At 41.7% G+C, this 21,802-nt stretch overlaps 1 long non-coding RNA gene across 1 annotated transcript in view; it reads left to right on the top strand.

Moving 5' to 3' along the window:
• Positions 1-19,304, top strand: part of LOC143694249 (uncharacterized) — an 84,940-nt gene extending 65,636 nt beyond the window's left edge. Inside the window, exon 3 of the long non-coding RNA XR_013182595.1 lies at positions 19,201-19,304. This is a non-coding gene — a long non-coding RNA (uncharacterized LOC143694249). The remainder of the gene's footprint in view (positions 1-19,200) is intronic.
• Positions 19,305-21,802: the final 2,498 nt, after the last annotated feature.

The following is a 21,802-nucleotide window of genomic DNA, read 5'->3' as shown; positions in this document are numbered from 1 at the left end:
AGGCTGGAGGTGGGTTAGTGGCCAATGACCAGACCAGCTCACCAGGGGCACAGCACTGGAAGCGCAGAAGCCATAATAAGAAAGATCACCCAATGATGGAGGAAAAGGAGGAAGATATCCTGCCTTGGCCTCTCCTGAAGATCATCACAAGTTTGAGTCCTGAGTGTAGGTTGGAAGAGGGCTCTTAATTTTGCAATGAGGAATGCAGAGACTGGGTTTGATGCTGCAGAACTCACCACTGGAGAGCTGGTGACTTTCCATAAACACCCCCAATCAGCCGAGCCTGACGCCACTTCACAAAGAGCTGAATTTCATCCTGAGCAGATATATTTGTTTTGGAAAGGTGTCTGTAAAGCTGAATGTGGTGCAAGTATGCTGCTGGCGGTGAATTTTCTGGCAGAGTCCCTCTTGGCATGCAGCAAAATTACCAGTCCAGCCCCACCATTCATGCTGGGCCTCAATCACCAGCGTGTTGCTGCAGCTTTGTGCTGGTACCATTCCAGAAAAACAAGGGAGAGGCTCCAGAGAGTTCCTGAGCAATGCCATGTCCTGCCTGCATGGCAAAGTCCGTGGCAAAGCTGCCTGCCAGCAGCTGGCTCTTTGCAGGAATGTTGCTCCAGCCATGTCAGCATCCTCTCAGTGTCATTTGCCATCTGCCTGCCTGTGCCCTGTTTTCTCTCCTGGTCCTACACCAGGCTGGGTGGGCAGGGAGGAGACAGTGAAAGGGATTAGTGGCTCCTGTGCCTCCTCCAAAAAGCAAGAACTGTGTCCCAGCAGTGCTGCAGAGTGGTGATGACAGCAAGGCCACAGTGGAAACTGAGGAGAGGCACAGAACCCTGGCATCTGACCTGTGCTCAAGGTGAGCAGAGCCCTGCCTGGCTGGAGGAAAGAGTCAAGTGGCATCAAGTCATAGGTGTGCCTTGTACATACAGGCAAAAAATCATTTTGAAGCTAAAGCCCTCAACAAAGGCTTGCAATAATTTAGCTCTCATCACTGTCACAATGCCCATGTGTCACCCAGCAATGTTATCTTTCTGTGCTTCAGTTCTTTCCCCTTGGAATGGGGAAATCTTCTGTCTCCAGCCCTTTGCTGCTCCTGCCTATTTAAGCTGCAAGCTGTTCAGGCCAAGCATCATTTCTCACAAGGTGTACACACACAACAACATATTCCAGGGCATATTCCATACATCTAGGAATAAAAACAAAAACTTGGGACTCCTGTGAAACTGAAAGTCTGGATAAGGGACATGCTCACCCTGCAGGCTGCGTCTACCAAGTGGCTGCATATGTGGCCAGGGTTTTGAGAGACATTAATGTGATGTTTCCTTATGCCCTCAGTCTCTTGGACTCCCTGTGCTGCCAGACATCCATGGCTACAGCAAGGCTCCCTAATCACTGGCTGCTGGCAAATACACAATCAGTCACCAGCCACTTTTGAAGTGTGCCAGACACATTGTGGAATATGTGCTCCTCTCAACCCATCTGCACAACAGGCCACAGATGCCAGCTGCTTTTCGAGGAGTGGCACGGATGGGATAGAAAGAAGGGAAAAGGAGAAAACAGAGTAACTAAAACCCATGTTCTCCCCACTTCTTTTAACCCATTTCCTTCTTGTCTGCATACTGATTGTAAATTGTTTTTTCTCCTTTTCATTTTTGCTCTCCTTTTCATTTTTCCAGTTTAATTAGGCTGTCATTGAATCAATGAGGTTTTACTCACATGACAGTAAAATAAGAGATGTTCCTAAACTGACTCTAGAGTTTTCTTTGGGAATATTCACAATTTAAAAAAGGATAAGATAGAAAAGAGCACTGGAGATAATAAACTTAACCTTCTTGTCCCTTATACTTTCCCAACACTGCTCTGACTTCACTGACCATGATGACAGTATTATCGTGTTGCAACACTATTAACAGGCTGATGATTTCACCAGGATCCTTGTGCAGGATCATACATATTTTGTGCCAAAATTTTTGGAAGGAAATCTACTGAAAATTTTTATCCCCCCTGGTGCAAATCTACATGCAAATCCTCTTTTAAAAGAAACACTGCTGGGTATGATTCTGCACATGAAGGCACATGAGCGTGGCTGAATCACCTGAATGAATCTCACTTCAATGGGACTGAACTAAAAATGCTACACAAAGTGCATTGGAATACTTGGATATAGGTAAAAAGAGGAAAGAGATCCCACTGTGTGCAACTTTTCCTTTTGAGAGCAAAATGAATGAAAGCAAGCAAAGGTTAATTATTTCATGTGCCTTCAGTTGAAAGGTGCTTGATGAGCACAAGAAGTCATCCTGGGAATTCTGTATTTTTTAGAGCACAACTTATTGTGAAATTCTCAATCAATTCTCATCTCCCACATCAAGCTCCTCAGCTTATCTGGGGGCCCTGCACACCCTCCCCTCATGTGTAATGAATAAATCAGGATTGCAAACAGCAGAAACCACATTTCTTCTGAGCAAGGTCTGTCTGCACAGACACACCATATGAATGGAACCATTTTCAATTCACAACTCTTAATAATTTGGTGACAGAGGGACAGAACACAAGACTGCTGGGTACAATGAGCTAATTGGATAAAAGGCATGTGAAAACACCATACCTATAATGTACCTTGTTAGCATATGCAAATGACATAATTATACAGGCAGTTAGGCACAGTAAATATATTGTCCATGTGAACTGTCCACAAATACTTTTGAGATCAAGAAATAAAAGTAAATTCTTTAAACATCCTAATTGGTTGCCAAAAGGAAATTCATTCCAGCTAGAACTTAACTCAGTGTAAAGTAACATAACTCATTTGATCTCAGTGAAGATCAAAAAAACACAACCATATCCAGAGAATCTTGGATTACAGCACACTGTTTGTATATATTTACTACAGAAAGTTATTATGCAAAAAACAATCTTAGTGAGATGAAGGCTCTGTGAAATCATTCAGTGCTATTTCTTATGTGTTATTTGTGAGTCAAACACTGTCCTGTTGGTGCAAGGAGACACCAGGTCTTCCTATGGTCTGGGTTTGCCTGCAGGATTTGGATAGTCAGATGTTTCTCATTCCCTCAATTGCACTCAGTGATTTTGCACTTCAAATTTAGGCCAGCCTCTCACCTCTCAAACTATTAATGTGCCTCAGAGACATTTTCTAGGGAATTATTCAGGTAGACAACATTTTTTCTACTTGATTTGCTACGAAATGACAAGCACTGTTAAACCAAAGGTTAATCATTGATTGAGTTTAATGACACTAAAAGAAACAGGTCATGTGAGAAAGCAATTGCACTTTCATTTTTGCTGTCACAGGTCATTTATAGCTTTTGATTCAAATTCCACCCCACGCAAAGAGTTGCTAACAACATCCTACTTCAAATTCTAATGTACTACAACTGCAGAGCAAGCATGTGAGCTGGCAGTAATCAGGTCATTTGTAAAGCATACACAGATTCTTTCATTCATCCTGGCCATTAAACTGTTTGAAAAGATTATTTTTTTGTTCTGCATTAAGAGGCAGTGCTTTTGACAACTTGTATTACAAAGAAGTGCTCCTTTTTATTTGTGTATGAGGCTGTTCTGCCATTTTTGTGCATTTCAGAGCCTCATACTCATCATCACCTGCAGTTCTTCCCAGTTTGGTATGGACACAAAACCAAGCAAAACAACAACAAAAAAGAGGAAATAGCTTGAAAATAGATAATTTATTTTCTCTGTGACCAATAGCTCTTGTGCCCCAAAGTACACGAGGACCTGAAAAGTCAACTGTAAGAGTTTATTATTCTTTCCAGGATGGCTACATCAGCAGGGAGCTGCCCAGACAGTAGTAGAAACTCCTTCTGATCTCATCCTCCTTTGTGCCCTTCCATATTCATTTGGTTCCAGGTCATGACTCTTCCTTTACACCAGCACCAAGCAGATCAGAATCAAACCTTCCACCTGCTGAGGGAGAGTTAGTGGGCACTGTTAATCCAATATTCATCTATGCTTTGGCTCGCTAGACAAAATAATTAGCCCTCTAATGAAGAAAAGACCCTTTAGAAACTTAGACATGGGCAGAAAATAAGCTATACAAGTAGATCATGAGGCTTTATAAATCCTCTGTCACCTTTCCTTTCTTCCTTTTCATCCATGCAATAAGACAAAGAGTCTAGTCCTCTAGTCCTCTAAACTTTTGGGCACTTACATCAGAACCCACATAATTGTACAAGAATTTGCACACATGTACAAGAATTTTCAAAACTGACCTTGTTTGAAAGAAGAAAACCATAGAGACAGTGAGATAAGCTCGACTTAAAAATTCAGGATTTTTGTTACAAAAAGCAGTTATAGGCAAAGGGGAGCTGTACTTTCGAAAAATTAATGGTGGGACAAAAGACATGAGATTGCCTTTATTTGTGGATTGTACATGAATTCAGGGGTGAGCTGGCTCTTTGGAACTAGGCTGTTGCCAGGTGCAAAGCTGCAGGGAACAGTTTGTCTCTGAGGCACAGCACTGATCCTTCCTGCAATGGGCAAACGACTCCAGGTGTGATTTGATGAAAATGGGCTGTTGGTAGAGACCAACTCCAGAGTATCACCAGAGCTCATATCAAAAAATTGGCTTTAAAATGGTAGTAGAAGTGATACAACAAAAGGAATGCCTTGAAGCATTGAAGTGTTTCTCTTTTCAAAGAATGCAGAGAGGATTGTTCAAATCTATAAAACACGAGGAGAGTGCTTGTTCTGCAATAGCAACAAGATTTTTTCCCCTTTAAATCAGGTTCAGGAATGACCATAAAAAGTCTGCATTAAAACTTCTCATTTTCAGTGTGGCAGAGCTGGACCATTGCCACAGACTTTTTGAAGAGTCACTTCACATCCACCTCTATTTTTCACCCTTTCAACCCAATTCTACATTGTTACTGCTGAGTGGTGGAGCTGCCTTTGAAAACATACAAAGCAGGTGATTTTCAATTGTATAAAGCCATGTTTGACTTTAGGCATTTGAATTCACGGGAATAGCCTTTCAAAGTGCCTAGTCCAAAGCATAGTGAAGTCAGTGGAAAATCTCCAGGTGACTTAACTGGACCTTGGATCTGGTCCAAACTGTGGAGCCTCAAAGTCTGGAAGTCTCAACTGGGCTTGAAGTTAACCCTGATTGTTCAAAAAGGGAATAAGAATTTTGTTAGGTCAACCTCCTCCACACATGCTGTGTCCTATTTTGCAATGGCTTGAGAGTGTTCTTGAAGGCTGCAGGCATTCAGCACTTTGCAAAATGACCCCCCCATCTTAGGGTAAACCTTCCACAAAAGCCACTGCAGGAGATGTGCAGTGGTTTCATCACATTGTCTCAATCCAGCTCTGCCAAAATTCATCCAGCTGTGCAGTCTAGTCACCTTTAGCCACAAGCTGTGGTTTTAACTCATCTGCTAAATTTAGCAAGCCACATGGAAATTCACTTCTAGGAGACTGCTCCCTCCAGGCATTGGCTATGGAAAATAAAGGAAGAAACAGAGAAATACAAAAATTTAAATTAAAAATATGATCTGTCTTCCAAAACAATTCTTTATCCATAAAGTTCCCACTCAAGGAATCGGTTACATGTTTCAAGGGACTATATTGTTTAAAGAAACTGTAAATGCCACACAGTTAAAAGAGAGAGATGCAGCTAGATTTAGTTAAACAATTGACCAATAACTCAGTCAACATTATTCTTACCCTAGCTAGTAGTTATCAGCTTAGACAGCTGTCACAGTCTTTCACTGTAATACTTAAAAGGCAAACCACCAAATTCAATACCATATTGTTTGTGTAGTAGTGTTTGTTTAAAGGTAAATCACTCATAAAAGTGTAATTTCCTGCTGATACATAATGGTGGATAGCGGCAGGAAGCCGGTCGGAGCAGACAGACCCTGAGATATGCAGTGCTAAATTGCCAGCAGCAGCTACCCCAGCTCTGAAATAACTGTGTTTTTACACCCAGTCACCCCTAGATCAGCATCAGCATATTAGGCATTCTTGCAGACACCTCTTTTCTCTTTGTGCAACAGCACATGATAAGAAAAAGTGCTACAATCGACACAATAAAGTCATGTTTCTCCAAATAAAGATTCTCTTCCTGCTGGGGACACCCTGCTGGGCAAAATTCCCTCCCCAGTCTGGTTTTCTTACTGATTTTCTACAGAATCATGCTTATATTTTGGGAATCCTTCCGCTTGCTCTCAGCTGATGCACTACCTCATAGGATTCCATCATTTTTGGAACTGCTAATTGAGTCTCCCAAATTCAGTGTTTTTCTCTCTGGTTTCCAAGTGTCAGTGGCACAGACAGAGAGCAGCTGCTGTTGGCTTTGGGAGAGCTGCTCTAGATTCATGCCAGTATGACCAAAATCCCAATTAACTTGCCAGCATGTGCTGATCCTTCACCCACTGGCCCCTCAGCCTGTATAGGGCCTGGCAGTGTGGAAGCCATGGGGATGCTCCCAGGGATGCAGCCTGGGACACTGACCCATTTATCAATCAGGGGATGAAACATGCCCTGAGAGAAATAACTTTGTGTTTACATCTTGGAGCTGAGTGCTTTTTGTCCAAGTTCATCTGCCTAAATCTCAGGTTTCTGAGTCCAAGCCAGCTCACTACATGATTAAATTATAATCAATGAAAAGAGAGGCAGAAGGTAATTCATGCTGGGCATTCCATCTACTGGGGTTTCTTTTTTTTTTGGCAGAATGAATCAGCATCCATCTCTCAGACAGTCCCCAGTGCCTAGGGTGGGTGGATATGTATTTCACTTTCCTGCATTTCTCTGAAGAGATTTCCTGGGATGCCATCAGTATGCCTTGATGGCCTGCTGCCAGAGCACTCCCCAAGTGCCATAGGAATGCACTGGATAAAATCACAGCGCCTGTAGCTCAAGCCCACGCAGAGTGGGGAGGAAAGGACTCTCACTGCATCTCTCACCCTTCCTCTGCCAAAGCCTAATTGCTCAGAGAGATTAAGAGAATAAAAACAATGCGTGTCCTCTGCTCACTGTTACCCATCTATACCCGAGAAGCTGGACCCAGACAAACCTGGATCTAAGCCACAGTGCTCAGAGGAAGTTTTGACAGAATGAGGATGTTGAGCCTCATAAGGTAGGAAGGGCAATTGCTGTGGAATTTGTACTGAGATTCTCTTGTTCCTCCTTTGGACAGGAGAGACTTCTGATATGTGTATACACAGATATTTTTACAGAATTCATTTTAGCAGTTCATGGAAAGGAAATAGGAGACCTGCAAAGATTACAGAAGAGTGAATTACTATGCTAAATTTAAATTCATAAAACATTAATAGAAGGCTAAATTGGAAATCAGTTCCATCTTCCTCCATCTGCCAAGCTCTACTTTCTCAGCAGCAATCACGTAGCTCAGGGAAATTCTCCCATCTCCCTCCATTAGGGTTTGATGTTATCAGCATTTTCCTGTCATATACAAGAAATTATCTTTAATTAGCTCAGCTTACAGCTACACTACCCAGACTTGGAAACTTGTTTTGGGATATGAGGAACTAGTTGTCTTCTCAAGTGTCTTATGAATCATCATCAGCAGCAATAAATACATCAAAGTCCTGTAGCTCAGGACTGTTGTCTGGCATGACCGAGGCCAGTGCTTATCCCTGGAGATGGAGCTCCAGTGCCCAGGCCATGCCCACAGCTCCTCATCCAGCCCAGTCCAGTTCAGCCATCCTTTCCCCATGGCTATCAGCACTGAGAGGAACAAGAACAAAAATTAACCTTGCCTTCCAGTGCCAGAAAGTGTATCCCAAATTATGGCTGAGATAGAAGAATTGCACGCATTAAAATGCTGCTTTTTTCACCTACTTTTGGTTTGGATTTTTCATTGTTTTGTTTTAAAACTCAAGTGCATTTTGGAGCATGAGTTTCCAGTGTAGTGTGAGCTGCTCACATTCCCTGAAGTTCAAGTTGTTAGAAATGAAGGGGGATTCATTTCCTGGTAAGTTGGATAAAATCCTTTTGCAGGTTGCACTAGTTCACAACTAAATATAGCACTTGTCAATGCCTTCCTCATCCAGAGGAAGAGAAGATTGTCTATTGGTTTCCTCTTCATTAAACAGAGGCTAAAATAAAAGTCTTTGTTTAATTGAATGCCTCTGCAGACCTGCTCAGGCTAAACCCCTGTTTCTTCAAACAAGAAGATAACAAAGGAAACATGGATCTGCCATACAACCTTGTCATTTTCTTGGAGGGGAGGAAGAGCTACATGCCAGTCACAGCTTCCCTCAGTGCTTCAAGGACAGAAGGAGCAGCTGCCAGTCTGGGGGCAGCAGGATGGAGGAGGTTCACACACTCTATAAAAGCAGAATAGCATTTGGAGAGAAACTGCAATCAGCAGGGGAATGGTTTGGAAAAGGCTGTGAGGGGCACAATTTTGTCATGGCAATTCTCTTTGCTGGACCATCAGGCTTCTGCTGTGATGTTCATCACCCAAAAAGTAATCTTGAAACCAAGAGAGATTTTACAATGACCCTGGTGTTTGTGGAGACATGGTAATTTGGCACCACTTCTGCAAAATGCACCTATTTGGTATAAGGATTGAGCTACTGACCTCAGTCAAGGATTGGGTAAATGTTTTTCCTTTCAAAAAGAAATATTATTTCTTATAATAATATTTATAATAATTTTGCAGGTTTGTACTGCAACCTTGAGTGAGAACAAGACCCCTTCACACTTACAAAGGCAGACTCTGCCCTTCAAAACCTGCATTTGAAATCAGTGAGAGACATGTTGTATAGCAAAGATAACAGAAATGGAAAGGGAAGGACTAGGTTGTCATAAATCACACAAGAGGACAGTGTCTGTGCCTGAATGCTGATTTTAGGATGCTAATGATTGAAGGTAGGACTATGGGAAAACAGTTACAGAAATCCCCCAGGTGTTCATGGTTGTTCACGGGTTTCTGAATAACACTCTGTGTTGCTCACAGTAACAGAATTCAGAATTCCACACTGAACAATAACATACATAGAGCCATGGTTTTGCAGCCTGTAGTCCAAAAAGCAGAGGAATCTCAGACCTTCATCTTCTCCATTGATCATGAATTTGTTCTCCCTTCATCTGGGTTTACTTTGTGGGAAGCCATTGAGTTACACCAGAGTGGAACTCAGGAGACAGCAGACCAACAGCAAGTCCCCTGCCAGGCAATTGCAGTGAGACTCTGCCTCCTTTGCTGCTCCAAGACATTTGACAGCCTGTAAATTATGGGAGCCTGAATCTCCTCATCCCTTTCTCCCCACCTTGAATGGGACAGCACAGGCAAAGCCCCATGCTGATCTCAGGCTGTGGCAGCCCATGCACTCACAGCTCATGATCTCATGATCATTCAGTCTGACCTCTGGAGCAACACAAGGTGAAGAAATTCATGCAGAAGCTTCTGCTCAACCCTGTGGTCTCAATTTGTGGTTGCTGGTGGTTTAAGAAAATATGGCTTGGTCCAGTCTCCTGATGATGGAGAATCACCACATCCCTGGTCAGGTGTTGTTGTGGTTTGCTACACTCAGTGAGTCAATTTAACACAAATCCTCTCAAGCCTCACAGGCCTCCTATCTACTTGCAAACCTGGAAATCAAGACAATTTGCAGATTCTGTTTCAGTACAATACAAATTAAAATCTCATGTTGGGTCTATTATTCAGCCTAAAACATCTACCAGAATATTTGGATGCTCTCTAAAAAGTGTCACTGAAGACTGGAAAACCTGCTTCCTACCTCCAATACCAATTTACAAGTTGATGTATTAGCCAACCCAGATGTTGTTGTTTAAGCCAGTCTCGGCCTCAGAGAGACAGTCTGACTTTGCTAAGAGGCTCTTAAGGACATTGAAACTGAATTTCTTTTCCTATTTGAAAACCTCTCTCACTGAAACACTCTTTGAGGGAAATCACAAACGCAGGAAACAGCAGCTACAGTGCCGCGTGTTTGTCCGTATAGAAGGAATGTGATGATATCATTTTGGAATGTGCTTTCTTTCTCAGGTTTTTGTTTTGGTGGTAGGAATGTCACTTTCTTAAAAAGTAAAGCACATTCTTGGCTGTTGTCTCCCTCCCCCTCCCTCCAAATTTTGCCTACGAATCAATATTCCCATCTTCTGCCATGTGTTTTTCCCAACCTGTCAGATACCGTTCTCATGTTAGTAGTACAACCATCTGATGTCAGGCATCCCAACAGGCAATTATAAATAGTCATTTACTATTAGTTTGGAAGGTTTATTTCCACAGATATAAGCTTCAAGATGTTCTTTGCTATTTTAACTTGAAAGCGTTATTTTTTTTTTTGCATGGAGGATATGAACATTTAAAATATGTCCATTTCTGCCTTGCTGTAGTAGAACCCCAAGACAAACCTTTGTTGTCTGAAATGATCTGTAAACACCTCATTCTCTCAATTTTCAGAGGAGCTCAAAGGCACATGATGTTCAGTTCTCTGCAAGTCTGACTGGGTACCTCTCTTTGACAGCTCTGCCTCAGAGAGCCCATTTCCCAGTGGATATTCCCTTATAGCCAGAGTCAGTGCAGATGAAGTTGGCCAAACATGGAGATGTTCTTTGCTATGATTTTCTGTGGAACTTTCTTATTTTTCCCCATTTATACCTAATCCATGTGCTATGTACTGCTACTACATCCCCTATTACATCATGATCTTAAAATTCGACTTCCAATGGTTGTTAAGACTAACTGAAGGATAAGTAAGATCCTAAACCAGTTTCTCAATGCCCTCAAGGAACTGAGATGCTGGAGAACACACCTGCACTTCCAAGAGGCAAACCCTGCCTCATCATGCCAGGTTGTTGTCCTTCCATCTCATGAAGCAATGAAAATTTAAAATCAAAACAGGAAACAGACTTCAGACAGAAGAATCTGAGAGTTCAACACTATTTTTCTCACCTGAAGACAGCTCTCATTGTGGATTTCAGTGTGCTTTGCAGATGATCAGGAAAGGAATGATCCTTTCAGCGAACAACATAGAGGAAATTCTACATGCTTGGAAGGTTCCCTTGTCCACATGCAGGATGAGAATGGCTTTCTGAAAAGAGAACTCTTGTGCCTCAGGAATCTGTCCTGCAGGAGTCCTGGACCTCTTCAAGTGGCAATTGGATCCCTGCTGGTTGGAAGAACAAAATGAACTTCTTGTCCACCCCAGCAGCTGGACACACAGTATTTAAATTCTGATATCAAACCACTGAGTTGCAAGAATCCTACTGATCCCAAAAACCAACACATTTGCTGAAGTGTGTGCTTCAGCAATGAACATCTGGTAAAGAATACAGCAGAAGAACAGCAGGGCATTGCCAATATGGCAGGCAATTCAAAAGCAAAAATGTTGCATCCCTGTGTAAATGAGGCTGATTCCAGAAAGCTGTCCTGGAATCTCCTTGTGCTAGCATATCTCATGTCTCAGAGATGACATGGTGAGATTTCTGGGTCTTTATTCTCAGAGAACAGCAGCATTAACCTCAGACACTCTGCAATTTCTGATCAGGATCATCATGTTAATAGGTATGAAGCAGTCTTAGTGAAACCCAACTCAGTGATCTAATGTTCTGTCTGATCTCCAGGGTCATTTGCAATGAGTGCTACCGTGGTTTTTTTTAATCACAGAAGTCCTTTTATTGAAGAATGTTTGACAAAACGCTAAGGGTCTGTAATTTGCCAGAGAATCAAAATTATCTGTATAATCAAGGACACTTCAAGATCAAATATTGACTTTGCATAAGCAAAGCTGTTGCTACAAAAGAATTAAAAAACCTTGCTGGGCAGATGTAATCATGCAAGCAGCAGCCAATACATTTTTGTAAGTCTCTATACTGGCTGCAAAATGCTTATGCAAAACCAGAGGCTTCCTACTGACTTAAATCAGGGTTGTGTGTGGGTGTAGGGTGTGCCTTTGTTGGAGCAGTTTAGATGTCAGAGGCCAGAAATGCAACTCTGTATTCTTTAACAATTAGATAAACCAGTAATAAGTTCATAATTGCAATTCCACAAGGTAATTTCATGTGCCTGGGAGATGACAATATGCATACAATTAAAAGAAGAAAGCTTTTCATCCCTGCAAACTGTATTACTGAATTCTGCAATCTTTTCTATTTGCAGCATGCAGAAGGGAGGGCAGAGGTCACCCTGCACAGGGTGGAGGTACCAGGAGAGGAAAAGGGAATCCCCAAGGCTGTAAATTCACTGAGTTCAGTTCAGCACAAAGTATGGAAATGCAGGTCTCTCCTATGCTACCTCTTCTTAGCAATTTTCATCTTTTTGGTTGTATGCAAGAGGAAATGTCCTGGGATAAGGTTCTTAAATCTAGTGTAACAAATAGGGTATGAAAAATCCCCTTTACTCTGACCATCTTTGAAATAACAAAGCAGCTCAATTTCTGAATTATTATATTTAAGCTGTCTTTCAACTTTCCTTTTTCCCCTGACAGTTTTAAATCTCTCTGTGGGTGGAGGTCTAATGTCAGCACATGCAATTCTATACTTTAATCATTTTTTAACTACAAGATCAAAGCAAGTAGGTTTTTATTACTCCAGTGTCCGATACTTCAACTTAACTATTGAATATCAGGCAACAGCTCTTCTCAATGCACCACATTAAAATAAATCTTTCCAGCTACACTTCCCTTCCACCAAGAAATGTATTAAACAAAAAAATTATGTTATTAGTCACATGAAAATAACAAACTTGTTTCTACATTTACTCTGGGGGTGTGCAAGCAGCACACTGCCTAAGAAGAAGCTCATGGCAAACATCATTAATATTCTCATCTTATTTTCATTTCTAACACTTTTCTTCACTTTCCCTGCTTCCACACAGGAACCCAGAGAAATTAATACCTGGCCCGTGGCCAGACTGTCTGGGAGAGCAGTCCCCTGGGGTATTATTCCTCTGGCTATGGCAGTGCAGAGCCAACCACATGAGAAGAATGAAGGCATCTTTCACCTCCCAGTGTCAACCCCTCCCTAACTGTGCCCAAATCCCATCTCTGGTCTCTCTCCACTACCCTGTCTGTGGGAATTCTTCCCATCCATTTGCTGCTGTCTCACTCTCATGGCTGGGTCTCACAGGAATAGTTTTCTGAACTGGCTGCACAGTTGTTTGTCCTTTCGTTGACATGGCCAGTTTTGTATTTGGGACATTAACTTCCAGACAGGGCAGAAGGAAGGTTGATAATTCCTTCATACTCTGGAGAAAAGGTGGCACTTACAGTTGCACATGACTTGTTAAAGTACTCCCTACTGCTCACAGGGGAGTGACATATTCCTGCTTAGACCAGAGGAACCTTAACAGAGTCTTACTGTGATTACAGCATAAACTCTGAGCCAACCTTTCAGCACATGAACCACTTTGGCAGTCCCAGTGACCCTCACCATTCCTCTGCTCTGCACATGGATGTGCTGGGCTGAGTTTCCACCAGAGCCATGCACACACAACGTCTGCACTTTGTTATTCTCCCAAACACTTCTCTGTCACAAGCTGTTCCAATTAAGAAGGCATGCAATAATATCCCTAATTACATTTTACTTTGATGAGAGATCTAGGCATTTTTTTGAAAATGCATGTTGTACAGGGTTAGGAGAGCCTTCATTTCAATTCCTTGCATATTTTGGCAGGAGCTGCGTCTCCGCCCTCGGTGGGCTCCAGGCCCTGTGGGGCACGTGCATCCCTCCTGCTCCTGCAGCCCAGCACAGCAGCACGGGGCTGGTTTTTGCTGACTAACCACAACACTGCATCTGTGAGCCCTGACAGCTCCAGAACAAGAATTAAAAGAGACCCTGTGCAGTCCAGGGGTCTGGATGGAAGGGTCCTGCTGTAAAATGCTCCCTTGGAGCTGTCAGGCTCAAGCAGGCGCTTGGAAGGAGATTTATATTTTGTTGATTACAATGGTAATAAGCCACAAACACAAATTCAAAGAGTAAGAGTGAACCAAACCCATGTTCCCTTTGAGTGAGATAACATCTCTACCTTTTACACGCCTATCTATTGATGTGTTCCTGGATAAAATGTGTAATTTTAATTAACTGCAAGTACCTGCCTTTTATATTGGACTTGGTGCTAAAAACAAAGAAAATCACACAGCAAAAATGCTCTGCTGGCTGAGTGCATTTTTTTTTTGTGCTGAGGAATTGATGTATGCACTCCTTGCCTCTCAATCAATACACATTATTGTGTAATTGGTGACTATAAAAATATCCCCCCTCAAGGTGTTCAGTGTCAATTAGCATCACTTTGTTAATTCTCTTGCCAAACAGGTACAGGTATTTATATCTTAAGTTTCTCTGATGCAGGCTCCATAGGTAAATTTCTTTCTATTAGTGAAGCAGCTACAGGGAATGTAATTATCCCTAAAATTAGGAAGGAAAAGAAGAAAACCTAAAAGCAAATGTGTCGATACAGAACTAAAGCACAAGGAAATTAGATTCTTTACTGTAATTGTTTAATACTATTCTAGTATGAAATATTTCTCTCTATTATTTCAACTATTATGTCAAAACCATGTCCATTTAACACACATATTTGTAAGTATGGATGGAGGTATATATATTATATTTATCTATATATACTTCAAGAGTGCTGTGTTTTTGTTGGATCTCAGAACCATTTGGTCAGCTCAGATCCCTTGATCATACTAAAGAAGAATTTTAGGTCAAGAATTTATATTTACAGTGAACCAAATATCTGAGCAAATGGGTGTTTCATTAGAGCTAACCTTTAATCTCCATCTGGGCCCAAGTTTCAAACACTCCTTCCTGGATATCCTCTCTCTGCCCAAGAGCTTTGCCATCTCACTCTCTCTTTCAACACCACCCTGTTGTTTGGCTAGAGAGAAATGTTGTTTCTCTATCTCAACCAAGGATTTTGCCAAGTCCTGTTGCTTCCACTTCTGTAGCATATTTAGAATTCCTCTAGCCCTCACTATCTCAAAATTCTTGGCCCTGCACAACTGTTTTATTTTGGCTGCTAGAAGCCCAAACTAACCTCATCAGATTTTGGCTGGCAACACAGATCTTTTTAACCATGTCTGTTTTTCCCTGGGCACATCCTTGTTTACTGAGTCTGCTGGTGGTGGAACCAGTACAGTAAAACTCAGCACACAGAGATACCAAGGAAAATCCATGCTGAATCTTTAAAACAAATAGAAGTGCCACAATACAGAGTTGAGGACATGGCTTAGCCTGAGTCTCAAATTTTCTTTGTTGGGGTTTTTATTTTTGAGGATAGGTGTGTATTTCTACTGACTGCAGCTTCTTTTTAATGTTTCCAAAATGTAAGCATACAATGCACAGTTTTCATTTTTTCTGCCCAGTTTGCACACAGGTGAATGCCCACAAGCAATTCTCTTTGGATAAAGGCAAACATGGTGCAGAGACTCTGTGATTCTCTCACTACATCTGACTGAACTGGGCTATTACAGCTAATAATGCCTGTTAATGTATTAGTGGACTGCTGGTTAATGTACACTGGTAGATAAATGCTGATGTTGGTATTGGTGATGGCAGTGATAAAAATATAACAGTATAAACACAGTCTTCTGCTGCAAATCACTCTTTCCTTTATTACCTTTCCCAAGTGAAAATCAGCTTTGATTCTAGTAGCAAACTTTTAGGCAAAGCTCAGATAACATTTATCCTAGACCATTTTAATCACTGTTATCTTCCTTCTCTGGTAGGTTAGATAGAGCACCAACTCCAACAGTTTTCCTACACACAAGGTGCACAAGGTTGCCTTCATTGAAGAGTTGCTTCGCTGGTTTACTAAAAGACAGAGTTCATCTTTCTTTCTTTTTTTTTTTTTTCTTTTTTTTTTTTTTCTTTTTTTTTTTTTTACTTTTTAGAGCTTTTTATAAAACCCATTTTCACTGCACTTGGAAAATGTGACTGTACAATGGGAAAGGGCAGGCCCTCCTTTTTTTTTCTTGTCTGAACACAATGGCAGGATAAGGGAGGCACCGCTCATTACAAGGAATACACTTTAATCAAGTTGCCCAGCACCAAGTGTTTGTCTTCCACACTTTAGATGCCAATGTTTCTTTTCTCTCTGGGAGAAGAAACAGAAAACACTTTTAATTTTAATAAAAAACTTTCAGAATGAAGCAAACAGATGACCTAATTTGGAGGATCTACTTCTTTGCTTGAGTTGCAAATAAAGGCAAAGATGACTGGCAGGCTCCCATACAGCATTGCTGGAGGAGATTTAACACTTTCCTGCTCAGTTTGTTGGCTGGGAAGTGTGAGATGGATTCCATGCTGTTTGATTCCACTTTCCCTGCTCCAACAACAGTGTCCTTACTATCACATACTGCTTGGCTTGAGTGGGAACTGCAAAATATGCTGCTGTGACTAAAGCTCCAGTTGGAAAGGTGGAAATCTGACTTTATTAAACACATGTGAATGCCTGTTAAAATTACTTCTGCAGCTAAAGCCAAGACTTCAGTTTCACAACAGTCTCATCCTCTGGTATGAATCCATTGTTTCCAGGTTTAAGGATATCAAAGCAAATCTGATGTGTTTCTTTAACCTACAGTACTGGCTGTCTAAGTAGACAAAGACAAGAAATCATAATCATAAGAAAGAGCCATCTTTCACCTAAATAATTCATTTCAAGCCTCCACATTTGTGGAGAAAAACACAAAATCATTAAAGACTCCTAGTGCAGGGAAATTGAAATGCTTATTATTGTGAATCCTCATGGCCAATTCCCAGGATTTGGAACTCAAGTGCTACATTTTTTATGGTGTTGGCTGACAGCAGATAACATTTGAAGGCTTCAAGCATCTTGTCCTGCCTGCATGTATCATCCAGTAACAGCAGAAACTTATTTTCTGTGACCAGCTAGAAATAACTGCAGCCTGAAGACTCCTGTTCTGTTCTAGAATTTATCTCCTTCAAAGCCAGATCTCCCAGCCTTTTCTCCCAGCAGTGCTGAACTCCTAAATTCAAGGGAGGGAGGGACAAAAGGAAGGGTGAAGATGCAGAAACATGAAACCTAAGTCCTCTTTCACCTTCATCACCTTGAATACCAAGGGAGCAGCTCTGTTGTCACTGAGCTGCAGGTACAAAAGGTGCCACGCTGCAGTTTGACCCCCTGAGGCTCCCTGCTGGGGACACAGGTGGGACACCAAGAAAGAGGACGCAGGAGGTGGTGGAGGACTGGAACCAATGTGTTTTCTGCCAGGCACTTCTCCCCAGATAAATCCCTACTTGCTTTGCTCACAGTCTGTAACAGATGAAACTTGGTGCAATCTATCAGCTTGTCTATAAATTACCAAAAAATACCATTTTTTGGTAATTTAGTAATTATCAGCCATGAGCTGGTTTCTCTTGGAGCTTGTGCTCCCTTGGTGAGTGATGCCCATTGTTGGAAACACACTTCTTAATTTTCACTTAAACTTGCCTTACTGCAGCTTCTTACTGCAAATTCTGGCTATTGCAATGCCATAGAGCATGTCCCTGCAAGGGTGAATTGGGCAAAACCGAGGCACTCCATGATATTGGTTTTTTGGTTTTTTTAATTTTGTGAACAGATTCTGGGCCCTGCTCTTCTGCCTGCCTGCACTAGGGCATACAGCAGGCATTACTGACACCAAAGAGCTGCTTTGGAGCCCCAGGGTTCTGTGCAATGCAGCAAAAAATACAAAAATGCATGGTCTGTTCTATGGATCTTGCAGTGAAATCCGGCTGAACAATGAACACCTTGAGGGAAGCACTGACTGATGACAAGCATGGGATTCAATCTTTGTCCCAGATCCATCCATGAATGGATCAGTCCTCATTTTCATAAAATCATTGTTTATTCTACTGGCCCACTAATTGCTACTATTAAAGCAAATGGTACCATGTATGGTCTTGCAGAGTATCAACAACCTCGAGCTGCCAGGCACTTAGGTGTGCAGCAAGGTGCTGCATGCAAACACCTCCACCCAGAGGATGGGCATTTCTTTGATTATTGCTCTGCTTTACCTTTGCCACCTCCTAGGGCAGTTCTCCCCATGGGCACTATCCACAGACACCAGCTGTCTTCCTGTCTCAGCCAGCAGCTGCTACCAGCTCTGAACTATTCATTTGGCAGAGCTTTCACTCCTGAGCAGGTTCTTATGGTTTATGGGCATTTTCCTGTGTTGGAAGGATCAGGAATGAAGGGGCTTCCATGTGCTTTTGGCCCATATCCCCTCTGTGTCACATGGAATATCCAGCTCTCTGAAGCCACATGCCCTGTTTGCTGCTGACATTGAGGAACCACTTGGCTTCCAGGGTACAAGATGGGATTTGCTATGTAATTTTCCTTCCAGACACTGTAAACCACTTTGGAATTTATTTTATAATTTATTTTAGTATTACCAGGAGGATGTTGGATTAATATTTTTTCTACCAATATCAGCAACACTGTCAGCAGAGAGCCTGTCCCATAAACTGGATGGGAGCCAGACACGCAGGACTCCTGCATGAACAATGGATTGTTCTGGAGAATAATCTGTAGAAATCCTGCTATATCTCACCCACAAAGAGGTGTCAGAGATCCCAAGCTGGGGCTAAGGAATAACTGTTGGCACCCTGCAGAGATTCCTGAAGACTTCACTATACACAAAACAGCCACTAGGCTAATCAGCTCCAGCATAAAGGTGATCAAAACAGTTCAAAACAAACATCTCACCATTTATCAGTTATGCTCTTTTCTCTCTTTTTATTTTTTTTCTTGTTGTGAGAAAATGGCAGAAAACAAGTGGAGAAATAAAAATTTATTGTCCATAGACTGGAAATACATTTTTTTCCGGTCAGCTCCATTTCTGAGTCAGCTATCTGTGTACACTGCTAAAGGAAGTAATGGAAGTTGTCTATACAAAAGACAGGGAGCACAAATCAACGGGAGAGAAAATTGGGTTTATCTTGAGCCACTGGCAAAAACAAAGCTATCAACCATGTGAAACAAGACAGGGCCCAGTGCAGAATTGCAGAGCCCCTGTACTGTATTGATGATATCTAAGTTGTGTGATTGCTTTGCAGCTCTTCTGCCTTTAATCCAAATAGTGCCAGTCTTCAGATTGCTTCTCAGTGCATGTGTCTGCCTGCAGACACTACTGCATTGATTTCCATCTGGTGCATGTTTTAAAAGTTTTCCGTACAACCTTAAGGATTAACTGCCCTTTTTTTTTTTTAATTTTTTTTTCCTCTCCACAGAACTTCAGATTCTGAAGCATGCTGAGGAAAACAATCACAGCAAAGAAGCACCAAATCTCCTGCGAGCTCTCCCCTGATCAGTGGGCACACAAAGATCTACCAGCAGCTGTTAATGTTGCGTTATGGATGATTAGCAGGGCTTCCTGTATCTAATGAACATGGCTCTTTCAGTGAGGAGACACAGTACAATGCTGTCCCAGGAACATAAAAACGATGTAACATCCAGTCAGGAATGCATTTACTACATGGCCTGGAATGGTGAATTGATCTCATGCTTCTGTAACAAAGCTCTCATCTGTAGTCCCCATGCACTGCTGGCACTGGCACGGCTTCAGAACGAGCCCGACCATCCTGCTCCCAAAAGGAACTGATTAGGAGGGATGTTCTAGGGGCTATTTGATACAGGCAGCACAATCCAGAATGCCATTTATGGAGCAAAAATAAAACAATACAGCAGTCTTTAGGTATTTTTATGTCTAAGTACCCCAACGGCATCTTCTAACTGACAGTGAAAATAAGCATTTAACACCCCTATAACCATGGTGTTCCTGGATTTGAAGCAGGTAGAGTGGATGGACAGATGTTTTGGTGTGAGCATGGCACATAAGAGAAATAGGTTCAGTTTTGTTTTTGCTGCTTTCCTCTTGATTTTAACTGTAAATATATAAAGGTAGGTCCATTTAAAATCCCTCTGCTCGTATCTCTACATCTTGTTTCACACACCAGGCATCCAGGACATCCAGGAATATGTGAAATAAAATGTAAAGTTGTGAGATGATCTATATGGTGAAGGGAATAAGGATGATGTAAATAACACAGGCAGCTTGTAAGAAAAGCTTTCAGGATCTTTTGCCAAATATCTACCTTATGGCAACAGTGCAAGCAAGGGGGTGAAAATGTACTTGGAGTTTTGCTTCGTCAATACTATAAAATAAACCCAAGTTAAAACGGGTGTTACCCAACCCAATTGTCAAACATCACTGCTGCAATACAAAGACAAATGTTTATTGGCTTAACTTTGAAACTGCAGTAAATGCTCTTCTATTCAATTAGATAAACAAATACAGGACAGAGTATATAATAGGGTCCTTTCATGTAAATTATGCTTTCTAAGTCACGTGTAAAAGAAAAATAACTTTAATGTTTATATTTCTGTAAAATAAAAAACCATCAAGGTTCTTCTTCTGCTATATTCCAAATATAAAAAAATAAAGAATGTTTAAATGATGTCCATTTTATGACAAAGTCAGCAAAGCAAAGAAGCATAGCCAGGCTGACAATTCAGCTTTTCTTCTCACCATTACAAGAGAGAAGGAGAAAAAAATTCTTTATTCTGTTCTCATTTACAGTAGCAAAAATCCCCAGGAACTGCACTGACTTCAGTATGTTATTTTGGATTTACAGCACACTAAAAGAGATTAGAATTCAGTCACACATGAATGAAGAACAGAATATCCACATTCATTCTAAACATATTTTCCTTCCTTGTGTACACAGAGCAGCAATGCTGTCCTTAGCCATGACAGATTATGTGCTGTTTGTTTACCTGCTTGCCTAGAGGTCTTTGTACATGTACCAGGCAGGATGCCTCAGTGAAGGAAGCACTTTGATACCCTCTGCAGCAAATGCATCCCAATTTACACCCAGAGAGAACTGCCTCCTCTGCAGCATCAGGGCATCAGGCAAGGGGCTAAAGCATACTCACAGCATTATGCACCCAGTGATGAAAACCACCTGTTTGTGAGCCTGTTCTATTGTCTCTGCCAAAGACTGCCTCTAAGTCCTCACAATTTCTCATGCATATATATTAGCATACATGGACTGTATATCTTTAAAATACAAGCAGAAAACTGTAGTCGTTCTTGGAGAGCACTGTGGTTAAAACAATATCTAATTCCTGATCTTGGTGGAGGAGGGCAATTTCTTCCTACAGGTTAGAATCTCAAATCTAATCTCAGCAAAAAGGCAATGCAGTGAATAGATCCCCACCAGCTTAAAAGCACTGATATCCCCTGCCCAGCACAAGCCAACTTCATACCCCAACACCCCATGCCTTGCTCAGAGTGTTCAGCTGAGCTGCAAACTCCTCACACAGGAGCAGGGAGCCAAACAAAGAGTTTTCCTTTGCCTTTCCTTTGGTTTTGACACCTGTCAGCATTAAACACATCCGCCTCTCCTGCTCCACAGCCTTTCTAATGAAGTGGCTGCAGGCAAGGAAGAGGCATTAAGAGAGGGAGCACTGCAAAAGTAAAATGAAAACAGGCTGCTCCAGGAGATCGACAGAGATTAGGGCTGGATATCCTCGGGCTCAGTTTTACTGTGGGCATACTAATGCCCACATCTCCAATTGAAATGCTCTGGAAAACTTCTCTGCAGCCTCCAAGAACACAGAGCAAAATAATAATTCCAGCAAGATAGATCACAAATAGGAAAGAGGAGGATGGGTTGGTTTTTGTGGTTAATTTTTTTTTTTCTGGACTACAACTAAAGAATTGAAAAATATGCAAAACATTTATTAAAAAAAAAAAAAGAAGTCAAGGTTTCAAAGTCAGGCACTTTCCCAAGTTAGGAAAGGTCAGTGCCAACAGTTTTGAGAGTCCAG

Source organism: Agelaius phoeniceus, chromosome 6 (genome assembly GCF_051311805.1).
Source record: "Agelaius phoeniceus isolate bAgePho1 chromosome 6, bAgePho1.hap1, whole genome shotgun sequence".
Lineage (NCBI taxonomy): Eukaryota > Metazoa > Chordata > Aves > Passeriformes > Icteridae > Agelaius > Agelaius phoeniceus.
The sequence above is the reverse complement of the archived record's forward strand: the minus strand, read 5'-3'. Positions and strand labels throughout refer to the sequence as shown.